The sequence below is a fragment of the Meles meles genome, chromosome 2 (assembly GCF_922984935.1).
Source record: "Meles meles chromosome 2, mMelMel3.1 paternal haplotype, whole genome shotgun sequence".
Taxonomy (NCBI): domain Eukaryota; kingdom Metazoa; phylum Chordata; class Mammalia; order Carnivora; family Mustelidae; genus Meles; species Meles meles.
This window is the reverse complement of record NC_060067.1, coordinates 92,490,940-92,515,757: the sequence shown is the minus strand read 5'-3', so window position 1 is coordinate 92,515,757 and position 24,818 is coordinate 92,490,940. Positions and strand designations below refer to the sequence as shown.

Sequence of the window (24,818 nt, the reverse complement as noted above, 5' to 3'; positions counted from 1 at the left end):
TTTATGGGAATTGGGCATAGAATCTATTTAAGGTTGGGATTTGTCCCAAAATGGTGTTTTCTGTGTGAACATGATGTTGAAAGGTAAGAACTTCTTTTCTGCGATTTAAAACGAGAAATATTAAATAACCATTGTTAATGAAATTGATAGACAAATGCTTGACAGTATACAGGCATTATCATATCAGAACAAGAACCCACCTTTTTAGAGTGTTTCTTACACATTTTCCAAGCACCCTGTTGGGTGGTCTCTGCAACATTACCCATTCCTCTGTGCCTGGCTGTAGGAATCTTCCACGAACAGCAATCATGTGAAGAAATGTACTAGAACATGCTCTACCCTGAAAAGCTACAATTTTATTTTTAAGCCAGAACTTGCTGAAATCCATTTTTCTAAGAGGAGAACTGAGTAAAAGGACATAAAAATAAGTTTTAAGGGAAAGGAACAAGTGAAAATATTTTATCTTGGCACTGAAAAAGAAAAGTTTTGAATTGTCTTAAATTCTTTGAATTCAACTGAAAGGAAAGCCTTACTTGGTTTTAGGGATATTCTGGCAAAACAATATTTATCACAGGTTTCTAGAGCCGGAATCTATGAGATTCAATAAAAGAAGAACCAGATAGAACCTTTAAGTAATGTTACATAGGGTAGCACATCCTAGAATTTTTGTTGCAATGCTACACAGAGAAAATGAAAATATTTTTGTTGCATTTTGGATAACAGATAAGCTGCTCCTGGCCAGACACTCCTTATATAGGGTCTTGGTCTACCTGGAGCCCTACCCAACTCTCCTGATGACTGAAAAAAAAATTTTTTTTTTCAACATACTCATGAGCCACAAGCCAGCAAGCAAAACTGATGCTAATATTTGGTTTCAGTATAAGTCTTTGAATTTCACTTTTTATTTTAAAATTTACATATAGGCATAGATGAGTAAAGACTGGTAAAATCTGAACCTGGATGTGGGTCAAAAACCATTCTATAGAATCAAAATATGAAATACTGAGATGTAGCATGCAAAGTAATTTATGGTTCTTATAGTTTTAGTGTTGAGAAGTTATCAAAACTTTAAACAAATTAAGAAATTTTATAAGCATTTCATACAGTCAACTCGCAAAGGCATTAACACCGCAGAATTTATGAATTAATTATAACTGCTTTTTCTTCGTCCATTGACAGTAGCCCTGTGGGGGATGGGGGGAGATGAATTGAGTTTATACATGTGGAATGAAAAGTTTTCTATAAAACTGCTTAAATCTGTTTTAAATGCTTAGGAATTTTTTAGTTGAAATTTTGGCAAACATGCTTTATTCTGAAAGAGATACTAATGGTCCTGAGAACCAAATGAAGATTTTTATGATTCTCAGGGACCAATATTAGAGAAATCTCTTGATTGCTAAGTGGATCTCTTGATGCACCATGTAACTGGTTTCCTTTTCACTTTCTTTCTGAGAATGGATCACTTTACACATATTTGGGTAAGAATCAGAGTTAGGAATCCATTGTTTTCATGTGTGGAAAACACTCACAAATGGCTTAAGAGACTTCACTGGGTCATGTAATGGAAAAGGCCATTGGGAGAACTGGCTTTAGGCAGGGCTTGATCTGCTGGTGTCCATGACATGAAAGGTCCAGGTCTTTGCTTGGTGTCTTTGTTCACCTCATTCCTGTGTGGTCCTAAGATGTCTACCAATTATTATGGCTTCCCTATCTCTTTTCCCTGTGGTGGAAATAAAACATATCTGTCCCCACATTCCTAAGAAATCAGGTTGGATTAAATCACATGGTCACCCCTAAACCAATCGTCATGGCCAGAGAAATGGAATGCACGAATTACTTAGTCTAACCCCTCCCCCATAATTTCCAATGTGATGCTGGTGAACTACACAAATCATCTAATGGAAATTTATGACTGTTAGAGTTATCTGTAAGAAGAATGGATGCTAGAGAAAATCATTACATGGTGAATTTTAGAAATAGAAGGAGACTTTAGAATCTTTAGCCAAATGCCTTTCTGATTGATCAATCTTTACAAAAAAAGAAAAATTGTCATTTAGTCTCTGTGGGTATCACTTATGACAGTGAGTCACTCTAGCCTGTTTGATTTTTGAACAGTTGTATTGGGAAAGGCTTTCTTTACCTTGAGCAAAATCCCCTTGTCCTTCATCCATTGGACCCTGTTTTGCTCTTTGTGGCTACAAAAAGTAAATTCAATTCTTCTACAATGTAGACTTTCTAGTATATATTGAAGATAGTTAAGATAGTCATCCTTAGTTTTTCTTCTCCAGGCTCAACATCCTCATTATCTCATCTGTTATTGATGTTGAAAGGTTTAAAATACCCTCAATCTTTTGGCCTCTCTTCTTTGTGTGAATTCTGGCTAATTAATTCCAGACTCAGACACACACTTCCATATACTGACAGGAAGACTCCCAATGTGGCCATTGGAAAGTGGTTTATTGCCATATGTGTGAGCAGAAAGATATTGAGGAAAAGAAGGCTAAATCTCTTGAAACAATTTTTTAAAAGATTTTATTTATTTATGAGAGAGAGAGAGAGAAAGAGAGAGCAAAAGAGTGAGAGAGAGAAAATGAGTAGTGGGGGAGGGGCAGAGGGAGAAGCAGACTCCCTGTCAAGCAATTTTAGGACCCTGGACAACGACATGAGCCAAAGGCAGATGCTTAACTGACTGAGCCACCTAGGTGCTCCAAGGAGGCCAAATCTCATGGAGAATAACTTGAACAGCAATCTATAGAAGAAGCCAGTCTCAGGACTAGTTACTTAAAATAAATTATCTGTAGCTAGAATGCGTACAGAGAATATGTTTTGGGACATGATTCCTCAAATCTTTAACCATTAACATTGGGTTTAATTACTGATTTTTTTTTTGTTGGAGGTTTGATATATAATTTGTAAAACATTATGAATTATTAGTATTTTGATAAATAAGTGTCTTATTATAATATCTATTTATAATAATATATATATTTGTGTATATATTGTATATATAATATATATAGTATATATTCAAATATAAATATATATACACTTTTGTTTTTTAAAATAATTCTTTTTATTTTGTCTTATAAAAATGAAATAGGAAGTAGTACATCCAAGATGCATGCTCATTTGTCATGAGAGAACTCTCAGTTCTCTTCTTCATGTAAACGTTCTCCAGCACAGTGACAACCTCCCAGGAGCCACAACTTGAAGCACTTGAGTATCATGAAAAATTTATACTGGTAGTAATTCTAAAAACGGACTGGTCCCAATCAGACACAGGGAAGTGGGAAGGAGCTGAGCTGATTTAAGGAACTGATTTAAGGAACTGATTTAAGGAATGCCTCTGATGAGGTCTTGGCATGCCTTCCTTTTCATCCGGTCTGCCACTAGCTCCTGTAACCTTACTTATACAATACACTGTGGGCACGTTCTCTCTCTTCCAACTTCACTGCCACCACTAGTCCAAGCATCATCCCAACCATTTGGGACTCCTGCCATGGCCTCCATCCTGGTCTCTTCCCATCCTCCAGTCCATTGTACAAACAGTAGCCAGACAAATTTAAAATGCAAATAGGATCGTGTCTCTCTTTACTCACAGAAAGGTCTTCAGTTGCTTTTCATTGTACTTAGGATGATAGAAAATCCTTCACCAGTCTTCGAGGCTCTGCCTACTCATCCAAGCCCATTTCTCTCTATTCTGTCAGTTGTTCAGTACATTCCAGATATACTTACTTTCTTTTAGTTCCATTACTGAAATAAACTCTTTTCTGCCTCAGGGCCCTTGCATATGCCCTCTTTGCTGCTTAGAACACTCCCCAATTCTTTGCCTCTCTACATCCTACTAATCATTAGTTCTCACCCCAAGGGTTCTTAACTCTCCATTCTTCCCTGACAGCCCCAATTCAGACCTTGTGTTTTATTCTCTAACAATATCCTCTGCCTATCTTTCAGAGCACCTATGTATGTACTGTTTGAATGTCTGAAGTTCACCTTCAGACATTAGTAGACCACAGGTTGCAGGAGGAATAGGTTGGCTTACTATTGGATCTCCAAGATGTGGTCGAGCTACATGGGTTTGAATCCTTGTGCCCTCACATGGTAGCTATACCATGAATACTCAGCCTCAGTTTCTTCACTTGTGTGATAGAAAATATAATAATATATTTTTTACAGGAGTATTACAAGGATCAAACTACAAATTCCATGTAAAGTGCTATATAGAGTACCTGGCACATAATAGGTATTCAATCTATATTGGTTATTAGTATATTATTGCTTTTAGGGTATATTGTTGTCAACAAAAGCCGCTAGGAAATTGTTTTAGTTTCTTGAATAATTCTAAAAAGTCTCTAGAAAAGCTATTGTTATACAAGTTAGAATAGCACTAAAATACATGTTTTTTAACTGATAGTTTCCCTGTTCTTTTATAATTGTCTAATATTTCAGCTTAGCAATGCTAAATCATAATTTAACCTGTTTCAGAGGTTGTTTTCAAATATGTTGGTTTTTTTAATGTGCAGATTATATAATACTTATTTTCAGATGCTTAGAAAAACAATCCATTGCTACTTTTTATTTTTCCATTGAGATTTCTTAGTTTAGAAGATTTTTAAAAAGAATTAATTAATTAATTAACTTAGAGTGTGAGTGGGGTGGGGGATGGACAGGAAGGGGCAGAGGGAGAGGGAAAGAAAGAATGTCAAGTGGACTCTGGACTGAGCACAGAGGCCAACATAGGGCTTGATCCCAAGACCCTGAGATCATGACCTGAGCTGAAATCAAGAGTTAGACACTTAACCCACTGAGCCATCCAGGCGCCCCAGTTCAGTAGGTTTCAAATGCAGGACAAATTGGTTGGGCCTCTTGACAAGGAAATGTTTTGTTTTTATAAACTTCAGATTTTGGAGAATAATGCCAATTTTTCCTTTGTTTCTTTCCTTCTCTTCATCATGGGATTTTCATGGGGGAGACTTTTATACCTTTGGTGAGATCTATAGAGGAAAAATACCACTTAGTGTAAAAGGATTATGACAGTGTATAGATTTTCTCTGTCAGACACCTTCCTTTGGGTAAATATTTATATGAAATGAGGCACAGAATCTAAAATAGTCCTAAAGAAGCCGCATACTCTCCTTGACAACAACAACAACAAAAAAGTTTGTGTATTAACAGTTGGTTTAACAGTGTCTGGCAGAGAGAAATAAAGACAAAAATATACTTTGGTCCCATAATATTTATAGCATTGCCAGTTTAATCATTGTGCCCTATTTAGGAATATTTTTTGAGTGAGCTTTATTTTAATGTCCAAGAACACAGTCGTAATTTGGTGGCAGGGAAGCTCAGTCTCTGCAAAAGTCAACAGAATACATTTCTGTGCTCGTCCATGAAGGACCGAGAAGGCCCTCGCATTGCAAAACTCGTGCATTCTTGTACATCCTGACATAGAAGACATCAGTAACGAGGGGACAGCCACTTGGAAATGTTGTGTTCTGCTTAATATGCTTTTGTAATAAACACTGTCTTCATGAGTTTATAAGTGAGAAAGGCAAGAGATTCCATTCTGTAGTTCTGAGTAATGCATATCCACATATGGCAGCAACTTGTTTGTATGGGACGCCCATTGTTAGAGAATGAGCTGCTCCTCACAATGCACATATTCCAGATAGCTGGAATTTCAGCTGAAATGCATAATCACTTTACATTTTGAATCTTTCTAACATTTATATAACCTTTGCTTTAAAAGCTAAAAACCAAAAATAATTTCCGTTGTACTCTAAATCTATCAAAAATGTCCACATGTTCTCTTGGCTTCCTGAGAGTTCTACCTGTTGTAATTTAGCCTCCTTGTAGACTCGATGTTCTCACAGGGACATCACTTTCTGATTTGTATTGTGTTAAAGTTTGTGAACATGTCGGCACTTACACGGAGGGACACTAGACTGCCATATACAAAGCTTTTTAGCTTCTTCTCTTCCATTTTAAGTTCTCTGTGAGAGTGAGTATGTGTGCCTCTGGTTCCATCTCCCGTCTGTTTTTTAACCACTGGTGGGTTAGAATTAGAATTATTTCCAAAACAAGAGTAAGTTGGCTTCAAGTGATTGCATAAGGACCACCCTATGCATCAAGCATGAAAACTTACTTTTCTTCTTTGATTCAACAAAGACAAACTGAGTGTCTACTTTGTGCTCATTATTGGACTGGGGACACCATGGTGAGAATGGTCTCTGCCATCAGGGGGGACATGCGTCTGCCGAGACTCATGCTGTAACAGAGGAGGGATCCTTATTCCTACCTGGGAATTGTCAAAGAAAGCACTACAAAAGAGGCAGTGGTTGAAAAGAATCCTGACAGAATAGTTTTTCAGGTGAATAAGGTAGTGATGGGGGGGCGGGGAGGTGGAAGGAGATGGAGGAGTGAGAATTCCAGGCAAAAGTTTGCCCTCTTGTCTCTCCTGTCCCTCCATCTCAGTCTTCCCTGATGGCTCCTCTTCGTCTTGTTGATTAATGTGGATGTTTTTCTGGCTTCTGACTGAACTCTTCTCCTGTCATTCAACTCATTCTTCCAGCATCATTCATAGCTGCCTTTTCCATTTCTTGGAGGTGAGTTTTCAATTGTTTAGACATTAGTATTTTTTTTCCATTTTATTTATTTTTTCAGCGTAACAGTATTCATTCTTTTTGCACAACACCCAGTGCTCCATGCAAAACGTGCCCTCCCCATTACCCACCACCTTTTCCCCCAACCTCCCACCCCTGACCCTTCAAAACCCTCATTTTTAAGTGTTCTATCTCTAGAGCATCATCTCTCTTCTCGTTCCAGACCATCATATCCAAATGAATGCCGGACATCTATTTTTATGTCTGACAGACATCTCAAGCTCAACCCCCCCCCCCCAATCTGATTCTCCCCCTGGGTCATTTACCTCAGGGAAAGGACTACTAGACCCATCCAACCAGTTCTTTAAGTCAGAAATCTTGGCTTCTTCCTTGCTCCTTTCTTTCAATTCAGCAACGCTGTTTGGTTCTTCATCTTGAACATCTTTTTAATTTATCAACTTCTGTTCATTCCCAGTCACCAATTTCACTCAGGAAACTATCAATCTTCTCCTACATTGCTTTTAAAACCTACTAACTTGGGGGCACCTGGATGGCTCAGTCAGTTAAGCATCTGCCTTAGGTTCAGGTCATGATTCTAGAGTCCTGGGATCAAACCCCATCAGGTTCCTTGCTCCGTGGGGAGCCTGCTTCTCTTTCTACCTCTGTCTGCTGCCCTCCCTGCTTGTGCGCTCACTCTCTTTCTCTCTCTCTCTCTCTGTCAAATAAATAAACAAAATCTTAAAAAAAATATATATATATATATGACTTTAAGTTAACGTAAGTGATATGGGGGAAGGGAACAGTTGTTCATTTAGAGCTTGTAACTCCAAAATTGCTCTCTTTATATTGGAGTTGTCTTCTCAAGACTACATGCTGCTCTTGATCAAAGCCATGATGTCACACCATTTCAGAACTGTCTTCAGAGCTTGTGTCATGTTCTTTTGAATAACATCAGGAGTTGCAAACATCGCCCGTTAAGGCAGGTAGTTTGATTTTAGGGGGGAAAAAAATCAAGTGATTCGGAACTGCATAAGGCAAATAAGGCAAATAATCCTTGTTCCTAAAGCCATGTTCATAAAAATTGAGGGTGGGCTATAAATTCAATAAATCTGACTCTAAAGGCAATTCCAAAAGGAGTTTAGAAATATTTTGAGCTATGGGGGTGCCTGGGTGGCTCAGTGGATTAGGCCACTGCCTTCGGCTCAGGTCGTGATCTCAGGGTCCTGGGATCGAGCCCCACGTCGGGCTCTCTGCTCCGCAGGGAGCCTGCTTCCTCCTCTCTCTCTGCCTGCCTCTCTGCCTAGTTGTGATTTCTCTCTGTTAAATAAATAAAATATTTTTTAAAAAAAGAAATATTTTGAGCTATGTCAACATCACTGGAGTGAGTTTGCAGGAGAAATGCTTACATTGCGATGTGAGTGTCCTGAAGCATTACTTGACGGTCATGTGGCTTTCAGTACCACAGACATGTGGAAGTCGCACCGAGTTTGTGTACGACTGGATTTCTGATAGAGCAAGAATGTTTAGGTTGGGTCTTATTGCACTTTTTATATGTCAAAGTTTAACTTTTAAGCTTTGATCCCACATTTCAAAATTGGAATTTCTACTATAGGCAAGGAGGTTATTTATCTTTGAACTTTTTTCCTCAGATGTTAGCTTTACTTTGGACATTTAGGCCTGATCTAGAACAGCTTTTCAGTGTCAAATGAAGAGCATGTTTAGGGTAATTGAAGATAGATTGGCATTGTAGTGGATGAATTGATGAAATTGCAAGTCTGCTCCTAGTACAGATACATCACTGTTTGCCTAAGAATGTCCAGATTTTAAACCTGAAAGTTTCCTGGGAAACCCGTCAGTCCTGGGCAAATCAAGACAGTTACCCACTGCCAGCGTCTTAGCTAGCTCCTCCATTCTTTTTGGACTATTTGCAGTGAAAACAAAACAATGACTCAATCGTAAACAAAGGACAGGACACATACATCTTGGAATTCGCCCAGCAACTGAACTCAAACAGCAGCATAGTTTAGCTGAAAGTAGGTTGGGCTAATTACTAACTTTTATGTTGATTCAATTGAAGTCAAGTTCTACTTCAATAACAGCAACAATTACAGGGATAGTAATACAGTCATTTAAGTTTTACCTATCATGCTTACCATATTTGTTGTGGTTCTTGAGTGGAGATATTTTGACAAGTTATGTCGTTGGGCAAGGAAATAATTGGCTTATTTAGTTCTTCAAAGTCTTTGTAAGTAGATTGAACAATTATCCATGATGCCTGAAAAATAAATTATAGTGGGGTTTGAGTTAACATTAAAGATATACATCATTGAGGGAGAATTTAGGGCTCTACAGATAGGAGATAGAGCCCTGAAGGCAGGAGGAGCTGCTTTTGTATCCTGCCTTGCCATTGACCAGTGTGTAACTTTGAATTTGTTGCTCTAAACTCCAGGTTCCTCGTAAAACAAACAATAGGGACAATTATGGTACCGGTCTCCTGGAATTGCTGTTTATTAAATGATAATGAATGTATAATACTTAAGTTGTGCCCAGCACATAGGAGGGATTCAAGAAATAGGAGCCATTATTATTTGCACCTATCGGAAGTTTAGAGAGTAGTGTATTCTGACTATATTCTAGAGTCATGCTGTGTCTTTAATTTCTAATTTCCTATTCATTGCTCTGCAGAAGGATCATGTTTTTAAAATACACAAAGAGCACAGAGAATTCTGATGAAAGATGTGTTACTACTTATCAGTCTACATTCCAAAATCAGTGTAGTGTTACTATAGGAGAATATTGATAGAAATAAATCACCCATGACGTAAAACTCTTTGCAGTCTCCAAAACAAGATGAGTTAAAGAAAAAAAAAAAGAAATTCTAAAAACTAAACCTGCACAATTAAAAGAAAAAAGAAAAGGACTTGAACTACTCTCATGTATACCTTACAGTGACTTTATGTATATCTTTAGTTTATCTTGCAAGGCAGACTACATCAAAACATATGTTACTTGGGACAAGAAAATAAGATCTGTTATTCATATCTATTAAGCTAAAGATGTTAGAAACCAAGACATGACATTCCAAGGTAATTGCTACACAGGTTATTTGATTTAATTATATTCTATTTAATTCTATTCTATTTATTTATTTGAGAGAGCATGCATGCACAGGAAGGGGCAGAGGGAGAAGAAGAATCAGGCTCCCCACTGAGCAGGGATCCTGATGTGGGGCTTGATTCTAGGACCCTGGGATCGTAACCTGAGCCAAAGGCAGACGTTTAACCAACTGAGCTACCCACACACCTGACCACACTGGTTTTAAAAGGCAAGATGATATGTCCAAAATTCTCCTATTTAGCTATTTTCCAAAGTTCCTTGATATATTGAGTTTAAAATTAGAGTGTTACATATATGGAATCAAAATAATCCACAATTTTTCTCTCCCAGGTTTCTTTTATAGCTAGTTTGAAAGCGGCTATTTGAATAGTTTAACAGTTTCTTGAAAAACACTGATTGGAAAATCCCCGGAGAAAGCAAGATGTGTCCATTGTAGGGCATTGAGGATAAAGGTAGGTTGAGATCTTGTGGTCATCTACCAAGATAATCAGAGGCAGACTGAAGGGAAAGGAAAGGGAAGAATGGGGCCCCGTCGGTTAAGCAGCTGTGGCCACCTTTGGCTCAGGTCATGATCCCAGGGTCCTGGATTCAAGCCCCACATCAGGCCCCATATCGGGTTTCCTGTTCAATGGGGACCCTGCCTCTCCTTCTCTCTCTCCCTCTGCCCCTCTGCCTGCTTGTGCTCTCTATATGTCTGCCAAATTAAATAAAATCTTTAAAAAAAAAAAAAGAAAAGAAAAAGGAAGGGTAGGCACACACAGCAACTTCCATCCAGAACGTTCCCTACATAAAATACCGTAAGTAGGTCCAGATGCCATAAACTTAAAAATGTGTGTTCTGCTGCAGTGTATATGGGTTTTATTTTCTGTGTGAGACCTGACATTAGAAAGAAAGGTAAGACATCAAGCAGAAACAACACTTTCTCACCATGTGAGGGGTCCAGATGTGCTATTTGGTAAACTCCAGTGCTTTTTTGAAAACAGCTGACAGATGATTAGGAGAGGTCACTGACTTTCTCGTTCTTTTTGTGACCCAGTTTTAGACAACTGCCACCCAAAAAGAAGAGAACAGCTATCAAAGACTGTTACAGTGTGGCAGTCAGGCCCCAGCTTAGGCTCTGCCTTCCTCCGTGAGCCCTATATATCATTGCTTACTCTCCGTTGCATTCTAACTACAAAATTAAAATAGTAATTGGTACTTCCTTTTATAGTCTTTAAACTTTATTTGAATTGCTACAATGCATTGTATGTCTTCATTAATGTTGTTGTAGATTGCAAAATCCTAGAAAATTACACTAAAGTATGTTAGTCTCCTAATTTCACTCTAATGTTGCACATCCATTTTGATATAATTTAGCACGTTCTCATTTCTAAATCATTTATATAAAGTATAGAGAGAATTCTCTGAGTATTTCTTTTTTTTTTAAAGATTTTATTTATTCATTTGACAGACAGAGATCACAAGTAGGCAGAGAGGCAGGCAAAGAGAGAGGAAGGGAAGCACACTTCCTGCTGAGCAGAGAGCCTGACGCGGGGCTCAATCCTAAGACCCTGAGATCATGACCTGAGCCGAAGGCAGAGGCTTTAACCCACTGAGCCACCCAGGAGCCCTGTCTATGAGTATTACAAGAATAGAATCAGTGAAAGTCATTAATGTTTCTGTGAAAATCAGTATGATTTAAAAAAATCCATTTAGGCTAGGACTTTTGGGTCAAGTACTTCAAGCTGACCAATTTTTTTACTGAATTGATTGTCTTGCTCTTGTGTAACTACAAATTTGAACAAATACACTTCTACCATCTCTTCTATCAAGATGATTTTTTTTTTTTTTTACTGTTTAAAACCTGGTGTTTCAGGTTTAAAAAAAAATCACATATGTACTAGGCTTCCAGTCAGTTTAATTCATCTTTAAGCAGATTGACTTAATTCTATGAACCTCAGAGTCTCTGGTGATAAACTCCATCATCTCTGTATTATGTCTTTTACAACCTGATGGGGAAAATGGTTTACATCAGGCACAATGTATATTTGAACAATAAGGTCACAAGCAGAGTTGTATTACCTTTTATGGTCAGTGAAACACTTAATGTGTTGCAGCCTTCTCTTTTAAGCTACATACAAATCTGACACAGCACTTTGTTTTTATGCCTGGATTCCCATATGATCTTAGTTTCTAAGCTCATTTACGTCAACAACCTGAGCCTTATTTTTGCAGCATTTCCTCTTGAAATACAGAGAGGAGGATGGCTTTCAGTCCCAGTTCTCATAAGTTTGATTAAAGCCAGCTGAAATAAGTTTATTGTCTCACGTTCTGCTTTTTATCCTCTGTGGTCTTCAGCATTCTCTCCCCTGTAAGGACTGAATCAGTTTATATTAATAAGTCCCTTCCCTGAAGAAGTAATCATCACACCTCTGCTTTCAAATCTATTCCTGTGTTAGCGGGCAATTTTGAACCCTGTGTAAAATTAAAACAATAATGAAAACAGCTTAAGGGGATGGAACAGTTTACTTCTAGCATGTGAGATATGTTTTAAGTTCTAGAAGGAAGTGCTACCACAGCACTGTGTGTGTGTGTGTGTGTGTGTGTGTGTGTATAGTTTTAGAAGGACAATGTAGGTTAGGAATTGGCATGATTAAATAATACCAAAAGACAGGATACCATTATCACCATAGTCCAAATTGCTTTTTGTTTAATATCACCCTGGCTTTGGGGATCCGATTAATGTTTGGTATTTCTAGAAAAACATAAAGAATTTTACATGTCTATAATGGTCCAAAAGGAAACTTCTTTGGCTAGTTAACCCTATAAGCAAAGAAAAAAAACCCCCTCATTTCTCCCCTCCTTCTCTGTAGAATTTGTTTAAAGAGAGATTCAAAATGGTGGTTTAGAGCTCTGTCTGGTTTAATATAACCGTGATTTACAAAAGATGGAACTTTAAAAGTTAGTTGAGGGTACTAATATGATCCAGGTTGTTAAGATCCTTGTCCATAAGAATTAAGAACAAATTAATGAAATAGAGGATAAAAATTAGCAGTAGTAATGAAAGGTCAATTTTCTTGAGAAGAAAAGCAGTGGTTGGGAGGTAGTGGGTGCCGGGTGGCTCAGTTGGTTAAGTGTCAGACTCTTGATTTAGTTTTGGGTCATGAACCCAGTGTCCTGGGTGGAGCTCCAAGTCTGGCTCTACACTCAGCGGGGAGTCTGCTTGTCCCTCTCTGTCTGCTCCTCCCCCTGTCCCAGATCTCTTTCTCTCTCACAAATAAATAAATAAATCTTAAAAAAAAAAAAAAAGCAGTTGGGACATAAAGTACTTGAGAGTCAGGTTTTATCACAGATTCTCAAACTCCAGAGTGTGTTGCAATGACCTGGTAGGCTTGTTAAACCACAGATCCCCATACCCCCCCAAATTTCTGATTCAGTAGTTCTGTGGTAAGGTCTGATAATTGGCATTCTAATAAGTTCAAGGTCTACACTTTGAAAACTACTGTTCTACCCAAATAGGCCCTCCTGGGGTTGGAAGGCAAACAGTTCTCTCCTGCCAGTTCTCTTAGGTCCAGTGCTGACCCTGTGCTGACCCCAAAATGGAAGGGGGGGGGGATTTTCTCCTTCGAACACCATGTTCTTTGAATTGTGATCATGGGTCACTTCCTCTTTTCATTCCAGAAGTATTTTCTCCACTACATCCTTTTCCTGACTGTACATGGGGAATCCATAAGAAATATACAAGTTTTTTTATTACAGTGTGAAAGATTTGATACATGTACATTTATAATCAAGGTAGATCGTAAATATACCATGTCCTCAGTTAGCTTGTCACAGCTTAACGCATGGAGTGAGCGCACAGCCTGTCCTCTCTGCTTAGCAGTTGAAGGATCTTTTTGATCCACCTCCCCCTGCCCCGCCCCAAGAGCTTTAAAATAACAAAGCCTGGGTCCCATCTCAGACATATGACCATAGGATGTAAAATTCGCTAAGTGGGGGTTTGGCAATTAAAAGCGTTTGGGATAGTTCTTATGTGCAGCCAGGGTTCAAACCAGTGGTAACGCTGACCGTGTCTTCTCACTGGTTATCAGTGGGGTGATCACCCTCACAGGGGTAAAAATTAGTTCTTTGCGGGGGTGCAAAAATATATCTTAGGTATTATAATGGCTTATGGACCCCCAAAGGGCCACAGTGTAACACAGGTGTACAGTAGATCTGTAGTATTAGGATTTCATGGGGATGGAGCAAAGTAGGAGAAGATTCTTTAGGAAGTGATCATGAAAACAGGTTGAGAAATACTGCCCTAACCCTGAAAGACTGCTGTGAGTTTTTGGTAATGTATCTGACTTCTGAAATGCAACATGAATAGTTGAGTGCCCTTGCAGACACACTGATAGGGAATTTTTTTTTTTTAATTCTATTACCTGCTGATCATCTAGTGAGTTACGTTTACATATCTTATTGAGTTAATCCTCATTGCCCTGTATTTTTCCTGTAGAATATGCATCAACATTATATTTAGTTTTGCTTGATTCTGGCTTCATTCCATTTTCAAAGTATTTTATAATGAAATTAATTACTATCTTCATGAGGCTTAGCGAAAATTTCCATTGGAAGCTGGGAGGCAACCAGGTGGCTTCAGATTGCTTTCACTCTAAATGATTACCAAATATATTTAATCCCTTTTGGAAAACATAACATTCCATTAGAAGAAATGGCAAAAGCAAGCAACCCCCATACCCTCATCTCAATAGTGTTATTTTTCTAAAGAAGTCTAGAAAATTGTCACTTTATTAATTTATACTACTATGGTTGTTTTCAGAGTATAACTTGCCATAAAATAGGCAAATATTTAAAATACCTGTGGTTGCATATGCTCTTTTGCTAATTGCAAGGGTACAAGAATGTTTTAAAAGGTACCTAAGATTTTGTTATTTGGGTGGGATGAGGCCAACAAATCAGGAGATGATCACCGTAACAGTGACAACAGTTACAGTTGCAGGAGGGGAAACAGCCGAGCCATGAAGGGCCGCAGGGGAAGAAGGGGGGTTGGTCAGGAGGTAGAAGAAGACAGGGGAGAGCATGGGTAAAAGCCTTGGGTGTGGTTTCTCAGGTTAGGAATGGGCAAGGTGAGCATGTTTAGGGTTGGATAGTTTGAATAATCTGTGTGCTGTGGACTGTGGTGGTGGGGGAAGAGGGGTGGTCCCTGTTGTCTGATACTTGGCCTCAAGATGATTAAAGCAAAAGAATGTTCCTTCCTGGAGTGCTAGATAGAGGAGGAAGAGGATTTTGGGGCTCTGGGTTGGTTGGTTTGTACATCAAAGGGCTGCTCAAAGGCAGAACCAGTTGTTGACACTGTCTGGGAATTAGCTAACCTGGGAAAGGCAGCCTATGCTAGTTGGTAAAACCTCAGATGTCAGAGCATCAGGAAAACAGAAAATTTTAAAATATAGCTAATGTAGTTAAATATTGTTACTACAGAGTAGTAACTATAAGTTACTCTCCAGTTGTCTCCTGAAACTCAAAGCTATAAACTAACTTAGTAGTGGAAAAGGAGGAAGACTTTTGAATGTTGAAAAAATAATGTAACCAGATGCTATTAAGTCTTCTGCTCCGTTTCTATACAAGGAGAAAGCTTTAACCAAGAATGCAGATGTCCAAATCTTCCTGATATTGTATACATAAATCAGGTTGGCGGGAGGAAGCAGATGGCAGGAGGAGTTGACTGGCATTGTGGCCTGGATAACTCTATGGCCTGTCTTATTCCCTGTGTGCTTGGCTTATGCCAACACAGTGTGTAGATGGAAGCTCCGAGAAGACGCTCTCTGTTACCAGACAGTAGCGATACATGAAGAGACAGCAAGTTTGTTGGGACCCAACTGTGAAAATCCACAGATTGGGCTCAGGATTTTCATTTTTGCTGTAGGTAGGTAGTGGTTCTCTTTACCGTTCAACAGGAAGAAGGGAGCATTGGATCCTGAAAAGAAACTGTGCTGTGTAGTGAAGTTAAGCCCCACTGAAATTCTAAGTCAACTCACTAGCTGCATAACCTTGGACTAGAGATGCTACTTCTCTGGAATTGGGTTCTCTTCTCTTTTCTTCTCTTCTTTCCTTTTCAAGATTTTATTTATTTATTTATTTGAGTGAGAGACAGAGAGACACCATGAGCAGGGAGAGAGACAGAGAGAGCAGGAGAGAGACAAGCAGACTCCCTGCTGAGTGGAAAGCCCAATGCGGGTCTTGATCCCAGGACCTGAGATCATGGCCTGAGCTGAAGTCAGACATTTAACTGACTGAGCCACCCAGGTGCCCCATGGACTTGGGTTTTTTTCATCCCAAAATGCAAATTATATCTGTTCTTGAGATTGGAAACAACCGAGAAACAAAACATAGGAAACAGAAGAAGATGTAAATATAACCAAACAAACTAAAGTAAGGTGAATTTGAGGATGTGGATAAGATGTGCAGCCGTAACGAGCTTCTTTAGTATTTCACCCCAGAATTAAACTTCCCCACCCAGTCTCAGGCAAAGCTGGAGAGAGCCCATTCTTTCAAACTTATCCAAGGACTAACTGAAGAATGCATCCTGAGGAAGGGTTCTGGGGCAGGAAGAGCCAGAGGAGGCTGATTTCTTGTAGGCTTGTTCAGTACCTCCTCCCAGTCTCAAGAATCAGGGAGGGCGGGTGCACACGCCCCTGCTTGAAGAACAAGTGAGGAGGAGTGAGAGAGGAGACAGTAGGTCCCCATGTCCCTGCTCTGGAAAAAGTACAAGTAGGGACTGGAAATCCCCCTTCACTACTTCGAGGATTATTATGAAGATAGATTATAGATAAAATATGCAAGATGCCTAGCCAGAAAGTAAGCATGTTAAGTGGAAAGTTGAAATTCAGTGATATGACTGTCATTTTTGGTCTTTATTTTTTTCTTTTACAATACCCAAGAGTAAGTTTTTTAATTCATGAGAAAAGGGGATGTACTGTCTGAATCCAATTTACTTGTAATTATGTATTCTGAATTACCTCATATGATTCTCAAATTCCATTCCAGTAAGTCCGCAGATTGGTGAAAATGCCAGAAATAATGTAATAGCAATCCGTAAACATGAGTATTAAATCGTACCGTTCCATTATTCTTGTTAGTATTTTAATTGCTCACTTTGGATGGTAGGTATTTAATTCATCTTTCCACATAGAAATAATTAGCATGTTCTTCATTATTACATGTACAGGCCACCAGCAAATGAGAAATTTCCAACAAGGATACTAAGACAGACTGTTTATTAAGTGCTTTGTCTGCCAGGCATTGTGCCAGGTGCTTTATAAAGCTTTATTCCTAATTGTTTACCAACTCTAGAAGGAATTATTATTATCCCAATCCTATAAAGGAGAAAACTGAAGGTCAAAGAGATTGAGTAACTTCCCCAAAGTTCTACCGATTGAAAGTTGTAAAGTCAGAATTATAACTCAGAATCCAACAAAGCCCACATTCTCCCCTTTAAATATATCCTTGGCCTATCCTCTGGGAAAAAAATCTCATGTGAAAAAGAGAAAATAATGTTGTGGTTCCATTAGTGTAACTAACAGAAGTGACCTTGGAACTTCACTTAGTGGAAGTATAATGAGGGATTGGAAGACAGCCTTTTTAAACCCTCACATATTATTTTAAACACATTATTTATTTTCAGCTGAGATGTTTGGTTGGTTATCCAAACTGTGTTGAAAGTTTAGGGAAATTTGAAACAAGGGTTTTTTGTTTGTTTGCATTGATTTTAATTTGAAGCTTTTAATGGGCACACCATTGATTTAAGTATCTTGTATCTTGTACTTCTCTGTTCTTACGGCTTCATCACATTTGGGACAGGGTAGGTGCTCATTAAATATTCACAGACTGTTTGGGTGGGCTAATTAATGATTAAAGGCATACGGTTCTTCGAAATGAGTGGTAGAGGTATCAAATTCAGGCAAGAAAAGGAGAGACTCTGCAGGACCCAACCTTCCTCCAAAAACAGATGTTCCTTTGGAAAATTAAAAATTGCTCATATTTGGGGGCGCCTGGGTGGCTCAGTGGATTAAGCCGCTGCCTTCGGCTCAGGTCATGATCTCAGGGTTCTGGGATCGAGCGCCGCATCGGGCTCTCTGCTCTGCAGGGAGCCTGCTTCCTCCTCTCTCTCTGCCTGCCTCTCTGCCTACTTGTGATCTCTCTCTCTGTCAAATAAATAAATAAAATCTTTCAAAAAAAATTGCTCATATTTGTATGCATCATGAGGCTTTCAACACTTTGTACCATATAGAATATGTTATTATGTTTCCATAATTTCATGTATAATTGCAAAACTACCATGCTTAGTATAGATTCCTAGGTATTAATAGAAAGTGCCAAGAATCACTAAAGTGAAGATTGTAAGCAAGCCTGAGGTTGAGTGCTGATGAGGTTCCACAGAAAATCAGGGAAACTGACCTCCCTTGGTCCTCTCCAGTGAATTGTCCTCTAACAAAACTGGATGCCTCTGGGCTTGGTGAGGAATGGATCAGAGTGTGACAAGGTAGAGTGGAATCCCTCTCACTGGCCTCCTTTCCCCCTCACTCCTCCCAGAAAGCCAGGATTCCTACCAGGTGCTCGTCCCTCTGACACACAGCCTGTGTCTGTCTAAACACAGACTGCTGCTTTCTTTAGATCCTGTACCTGCCTTCTCTTCGGCGTTACGAATTACGTATGCTCTTTTCATACAGGCTTTACTTGTTAGTAAAATCACAGTTTTATTTCCTTTTTAAAAATATTTAAATATATGGATTTTCATGTAACCATATCCTACAGTCTGTACGTATCTTTTTTAAATAAAGATTTTATTTATTTATTTATTTGAGAGCGAGCGAGAGAGAGAAAGAGAGAGACACAGAGCATGAGAGGGGAGAAGGTCAGAGGGAGAAGCACACTCCCCGCGGAGCTTGGAGCCCGATGAGGGACTTGATCCAGGGACTCTGGGATCATGACTTGAGCTGAAGGCATTTGCTTAACCAACTAAGTCACCTGGGTGTCCATGTACATATCTTTAAAACAAAAAAAAAGATTTTTAAAAACTTACACTTTGCCTACAGTTATACTTAGATGTCTTCATTATTCGATAGTGGGGTCTTTTCCCGTTTCTTTCTGTCTTTTTTTTTTTTTTTTTACTTTAGGAAGATTATTCATGGGGAAAGTCCTAGACCCTATTCCCAAACTAAACACAAATTATAATACAAAGCACCCTTTTATATCGACTCATCACTGCCATGTAGAGAATATGTATGTCTCAAAGATGAAAGTATATTCAACTAAATATGGGCATTTCTATGCTAATGAAAGTCTCATCTGAAAGTAAGTGTACACCTCATCTTTCTGTCCCAGAAGAACACTTACATGCATTCAGGAAGAGAATGAAGCTGAAGCAACCTTAGGCATAAAACTGAGCTAGAGGTGAGCATATATATATATTCTTGAAGTAAATGGTATTTCTACACTCCCCAGATTAATTAGTTAGTTGATCAACCGCCTTTCCATATATAGATATAGATAAGAATATAAGTGTATGTGTATAGGTAAGTCAGTATATGTGTGTCTGTATCTCTCTCTCCATATGTATCTATATCTATACCCTGGGAAATATGCAAGAAAAAAGAATAGCTCACACTTCCAAAGTACATACTATCTGCCTGGCATTGTCTAAGCACCTTACGTTTATTAAACTCGTTTCAGGCTCACAATAAATCTATGTGGGAAGTATGATATTGTTGTCAGTTTTACAGATGAGGAAACTGATGCGTAAGCAAATAACGTTGCCCAAGATCACACAGGTAGTAAGGGATGACTTAAACCCATATAGTCTGGCTCTAGTCTTTTCCGCCAGGTCAAACTGCCTCCGTCCTCAGAGGAGGTGTAACATAACGGCAAATTTAAATAGTTGCATAGGAAAAGTGAAATGCCTCCATTCCACGACAGGAAGCGTCCCACAACAGTGTGTCCTTAGATAGCGCTGGGCTGCGCGGCGGGGCTAGCGGCAGATCGGCAGGGTCTGTTTCCCATCGATCTTACCGTGGACTGAGGTAACCAAGGGAGACTTCCTAGGAAGGCAAGAATAGAATTGGGCCTTCTTCAGTGGAAGAATTGGTTGAGAGAAGCAGAGAACAGAAAGCATTCTCAGGCGGGAAAAGGACTTGAGCCACTGTTCAGAGACCGAAATGCGCAAAGCGTTACTCGAAGAGGAGCAGTAGGAAGGCCAGTCTGCCTGGAGCAACAGGGTCAAGTAGAGAAAGATGGGAGATGTGTTTAGAAAGGTTGCTTAAATCCAGATGTTAAAGGATGTGACTATCAGGCAAAGAATTTGGGCTTCGTTTCATAGATAAAGTGGCGGTGTCTTAAGAGGTCAAGATCAAGAATGGGAAAGTGAAAAAACAGGATTTGGGGAATATTAATCTGGCAACCATGTGCACGATGAATGGACAGGATAACAAAAGGGAAAAAGGGCCCTACTTGGAAATTTGTATATTTTTCAAGACGAGGGCCCGTAATTCAATAGGTATGTTTTAAACAAATAAAAAGAAAGGAAGGAAGGCATAAATCTGGAAATATTAATAAGAAAATATCAGTAGGAATGGTCTGAATGGTTAAGGAACCCCAAGGGAAAACATCAAAGATTATTTCAAAGATTTTAAAGGTGAGTAAACAAAGTAAGATGGAGTCCATGGGAGAAGATACGCCCTGAAATGAGAAGAGAGATTATTCATATTTTGTCATCATCAAAATTATTCCTGATTGGGTAAGTTAGTTCTTACTCAGCCACCCAGTGAATCGGTAATTCATACCGAGCACTCGAATTCAGAACAGAGGAAGAAGGAAGCTTGGTGGGAGAGATGGAGGCAAGTGTAACTCCCAGTGAAATAAACCGTAGAGCTTCGGTGATCTTAGCTCTGACTACTTTTCTTTTGGTAAATGGCGGATGCATGTAGGAAGGTGATGTGGTGATATCAAGCTGATGGACTCACTCACACAAGAGATCCTGGGAGTGTCCTGGCAACTTTCATTTCTGTAATGGACCTTTTTTTTTTTTAGATTTTATTTATTTGACAGACAGAGATAACCAGTAGGCAGAGAGACAGGTGGTGGGGGGAAGGAGCAGGCTCCCTGCTCAGCAGAGAGCCCGATGTGGGCCTGATCCCCTGACCCTGGGATCATGACCTGAGCAGAGGGCAGAGGCTTTAACCCACTGAGCCACCCAGGTGCTCCTCTGTAATGGATTTTTGAACTATGATCTTTATTTAGAAACCCCAACCCCCCCAGAACATGGAAGGTTCCCCTGAAGGGAAGTTCACTGTGATCTTCCATGGTAGGGACCTCCTGGGTGGTTCTGGTCTGAAAGGCTCTTGAGAATCTGTGGGGAGAAGTAGGAGGTAGGCGCTGACCCACCAACACACCCACCCAGGAAATCAGGGTCCAGTTCTCATATCTTTCTGGCCTTTGATCTGTATAACCTAGTGTGTAAGAATATATGCTTGGGAATCAGGTCTGGATTCAATCCCCAGCTCCTCCATTTATCAAAATTATGATGTAGAAAGCCATTTAATCCCATTTATCATCTGTAAAGATGGCAGTAATAGCCCTATATCAACGATTATTGTTAAATGCTCTGTTCATGTGGCACACTTATTTTATTTTATTTTATAAGAGAGAGTGAGTGAACATGCTTGTAGGGGAGGGGCAAACGGAAAGAGAGAGAGAACCCTAAGCAGGCTCTACACTCAGCATGGAGGCCAACATGGGGTCCATCCTACAAGCTTAAGATCATGACCTGAGCAGAAATGAAGAGTCAGGTGCTTAACCAGCTGAGCCACCCAGCCCTCCGTGTGACACACTAAATACAAGAGAACTACTCTCTTGTGTAAGGAGGTTAATAGGAAGAAAGGTGCTTATCCTACTGGATTATGAGGACTGAGTATTGTCAGGTCTCATTCCTGATTCTTTTACTACATAATAAAATGGCTTGCATCTCTGAACCTTTTCATAGCCCTTCTGGGCCCACTAATACATATTATTCTCACAACAGACCTGTGAGTGAGTCAGTGTGTTTGTTATTCCTCCTTTTTGCAGATGGAGAGGATCTTCAGAAGGGGGCAAAGTATTGTTTCAATTCTAAAAGAAGTCACAGAGCCTGACCTGGAACCTAGGGCTGCTCATCCCTGTCAGAGCCTGATGGGAAAAAGCCTGCCACCAGTTTTCCTGTGAAAATACCCCTCTACTTATGTAGTGAACACAGTGCAGAAATGAGCTCTAGTCACATCAAAGAGCTGCTTGTTGAACTTTCAACTTCTGCCAAGTCTTAGCCTCAGCAGTTCCTTGACATTCTTTCTACTTTAACTTTTAGTTTTCAAGGCACTTTTAAATTTATTCTTAGCATTCTTGAATAGTAGGCATTGGTTGTTTTTTTTTTTTCACATCTCAAAGAAGTGTATGACAATGTTCCCATTAAGTCCACATTACCCATCCAAATACTCAACTCAGAATGTTGGTTTGGATACATGTGGTGTGTGTATGGAGGGGGGGTGCATGTTAATTAACATGAGGAAAGTGCAAGTGAAATTAATCTCAAAGATTTTGAGATATTTCATATTATTTTAAATCCTTTGATTTTGAATATAAAATATGCTTTTCTTCAACTTTGTACATCAAGTTAATGAATTGACCGGTCCATTTTTTAAAAAGATTTTATTTATTTATTTGAGATAGAGTGAGCATGAGTGGGGGTGGAGAAAGGACAGAGGGGGAGGGAGAAGAAGAAGCAGATACTCCATTAGGCAGGGAGCCTGATGCGGACTGGATCCCAGGACCCCAGGATCATGACCAAAGCCAAATGCAGCCTCTTAACCAACTGAGCCACCCAGGTGCTCCCAGTCCACTATTTAATAAAATTTTATACTTGCTTGCAAGGTATAAGATCCTAGAGAAGCAGGTTTCAGCAGGTTAAGTCTTACCTCTTAGGACCTTGTGGCTGGTAGGAGAAAGGGTGGGAGATGGAAGAGAGAGGGTCAGAAGTATAAAACTGACATTTCTGAATCCATCTCCAGTGAGATCAAGATCCCAAAGAGCTTTGCTCTGCAACTTGTCCATAGTTGCATGAGTGGAGGGAAACTATAGAAAATTCTCCATAACTCCTCTGGCAGTCTTCGACCATCTCAGACTGCTTTAGTCATCATTTCTCTTCTAGAAGCAAGATGGCTTTATTAGAAGAATAGTTGAAATTTTCCCTCAATGTGTTCCCCTCAAATTTTTGAGGGTTAAGTCCTAGAATGATCTGTCAGCCCCCAAGGGACATATACTTGGGAAAAGAAAAGAAAAAAAAGGGACCAGTATTCCTGCATTTTGAGGTCATACATTCAATTTTACTTTGATTATAAAAGATATGTTTTCTCCAAGGCACCAATTTTTATGTTCTAGGACAGATGACATTTTGACCCTATGTGATATATTTCTATTCAAAGGATTTTAGGATATATTTGTTCATTAGTAAGTAAAGCTGAGATGTATTGACTATAAAGTTGTGGGTAACACAGAAATTCTTATTTTTATGAAAAGACAAGTATATTTTCCCTGGAAGCAAGGAATTAATTGCAGCCCCGAGATGTATATCCCATCTCCACATCAAGCATCAAAGGAAAGCAGCTCCCTTAAATAATCACTCTCCATCCTTTTCACTTCTCAGGCCAATCATGGAGGCTTGAACCCTAAATTTAACTTTGGAAGTTTGCTGCAAGTTCCAAAGAATTTCCTAAATAGGTTTCAAATGTTAGCACTTTGTGGGGCTTGGGAATGAAGAATTAAAAGAGGAGCAGTGATTACAGCTGCAATAAAACCTTGGCACAGAATGAAACAGGTTTTCCCTCTCTCTCTCTCTTTCCATGTACTCACCTAAAGCAATAAGTGTGTGGGTGATTGCCCCTGAGATTTTCCAATAATCTCAAGGCAGTTTAATGGCATAGGCAACAGGCTTTTTAAAAAGCTTACTATAAACATTAATTTTAATTCAAGCTGTATCTTTTAAACTTACTCTGGGGAAAATCTGGTATAAAGAGACATGCGAGGTACAGAGAAACATGACCCCAGGCCCTCTCTGGTTGTCTCTGACCGCCATGCTGCCCAGCCTTTCTTTCCTAGTTCCTCCTCCTCTACCAGTTTCTATATGTTGGAGTCTCTAGGGCCCTACTTGGAATGTCCACCTTGGAGGAACCTTTTGTCTTCTCTGCACTCTTTCCCTGCGTGTAGTGGGCTGAATGGTGGTCCCCAAAGAGATATGTTCACACCCGAAATCCCAGAACTTGTGAATGTTAGTGAATGTTACCTTACTTGGGAAAAGGTGTCTTTGCAGATGTAATTATGTTAAGGAATTTGAGATGAAAAGACCATGCTGAATTATTCAGGTAGAACCTAAATCTAATAACTGTCCTTATAAGAGACACACAGGAGAGGGGCACCTGGGTGACTCAGTCAGTTAAACATCTGCCTTTAGCTCAGCTCATGATCTCAGAGTCCTGGGATCAAGGCTCATATCAGGCTCCCTGCTCAGTGGGGAACCTGCTTCTCCCCCCCCCCCACCACCCCTGCTCCCCACTTGTGCTCTCCCTCTCTCTCAAATAAATAAATAAAATCTTTAAAAAAGAGAGAGAGAGACACAGGGAAGATTTGACAGACAGAAGAGGAGGAGGATATGTGACCAAAGAGGTAGAGTTTGGAGTGATGTGGTCACATAAGGCCACAAGTCAAGGATTGCTGAGAGCTGCCAGAAGCTAAAAGAATGAAAATATGCATTCTCCCCTAGAGTATCCAGAGGGAGTGCAGCCCCTACAGACACCTTGATTTTGAACTTCTGGCTCCAGACTATGAGAGAATAAATTTCTCTTGTGTTAAGTTACCAGTTTGTAGTTATTTGTTATAGCATCCACAAGAAACTCATACACTAGTGATCCCATCTAATCTCTCATCTTCATATCCCATCCATAGATTTCAGTTGTCAAACCTGACCTCCCCTCAGAGTGCCATACCCAACATACATCTAACTTGCTTACTGATCCTCTTCATTTGATATCAAGAGATATCTCA

At 39.5% G+C, this 24,818-nt stretch overlaps 1 protein-coding gene and 1 long non-coding RNA gene across 8 annotated transcripts in view; one reads left to right on the top strand and one right to left on the bottom strand.

The window, feature by feature from the left end:
* Positions 1-8,869, bottom strand: part of LOC123934519 — a 36,638-nt gene extending 27,769 nt beyond the window's left edge. For 4 of the 5 annotated variants that reach the window (XR_006816818.1, XR_006816817.1, XR_006816814.1 and 1 more), the window contains exon 1: positions 201-4,688. This is a non-coding gene — a long non-coding RNA (uncharacterized LOC123934519). Of the gene's footprint in view, positions 1-200; positions 4,689-8,752 lie in introns of those variants that run through there. The other variant, XR_006816820.1, reaches the window with a different exon arrangement.
* The window catches only part of SYNPO2 (synaptopodin 2), a 178,476-nt gene that overhangs the window by 51,773 nt on the left and 101,885 nt on the right, over positions 1-24,818 (top strand). The gene's annotated exons all lie outside the window — the stretch shown is intronic.